The sequence below is a fragment of the Sinocyclocheilus anshuiensis genome, unplaced genomic scaffold (genome assembly GCF_001515605.1).
Source record: "Sinocyclocheilus anshuiensis isolate Anshui unplaced genomic scaffold, SAMN03320099.WGS_v1.1 scaffold1094, whole genome shotgun sequence".
NCBI lineage: Eukaryota > Metazoa > Chordata > Actinopteri > Cypriniformes > Cyprinidae > Sinocyclocheilus > Sinocyclocheilus anshuiensis.
The window spans coordinates 943,087-944,159 of record NW_015536578.1 but is presented as its reverse complement, the minus strand read 5'-3'; positions in this window follow the sequence as shown (position 1 = coordinate 944,159).

Here is a 1,073-nt window from a genome sequence, read left to right as displayed (position 1 = left end):
GAACAGAAGAGGTGCTTTTAATATAACGTCAGTGAGTGTCTTATGTCATATTTACATAAGATTTTACAATATTTAAATTTTTGAGGCGTTAAGAGAGGGTTATTAACATATTTACATGTTAATTCGTTATATATTTTTTCGCGGTTAAATTGAACGTAGTTCCCTAAAAGAAACGGCGTTATGTAATAAAGACTAGCCTAATTATTTTGAGGCTGATGAAGTGATAATTGTTAAAAGTAATGTTTTGCATGTTATATTTTAGACATGTTGAGCTTTGTGTCTTCATTGGGCCCGCGCCGGGAGTTAAGACACACAAGCCTGCTTGTGTGAGGAGGAGATTTTCTCAGCTTCTTCAGAAGAGAGGGAAAGATGGTTAAGGCAAGTAAAGTTCAGAATTCCATCGTGTTATAATTTTTTTTTTTAACTAAGAGTAAAATAATGTTTGTTTTTGTAGATGTTGAAAGCCAGAGGCATAGGAGAGCATCATTCTTTTGAGATTGATGTGAGTTATTTTTAGAAAATTAATGTTTCTGTTGTCTCCTGCCTGTTTACCTCACATTTTGATGCAACAACAGTATGATTACTTGTTCATATTTTATGTAAACCATTGATGTCTGTGTTTTTCATTGCAGAACTCAAACCAACTTTGGAGTTGTCTGATTTGGAGAGTCCTCATTCTTGGTCTTCCTTTCTTAGAATAGTTCACACAAAAAAATAATTGACTTGCCCTCATGTCATTCCAAACCTATAAGACTTTTATCTATCTTTAGAACACAAATGAAGATATTTTTTATTTTCTCTCATATTTTTTTGTAAATCCATTGAAAGTCTATATAATCAGTATTTTCAAGCTTCAAAAATAGAGTTATTGTAGAAGTAATCCATGCCCATATTTATATATGAATAAATCTTAAATTATATCATAGCGAACATGTCTGTTAAGAAGACAATACTGGTCTCCCAGACTTGCAATAGAGGACAAAAATTAAGAGAATATTAAATATATTTATTTCTGTTCCAAAAATTTGCAGAGTTTGTATGGGTTTGGAACAACATGGGGAAGAATAAATGAT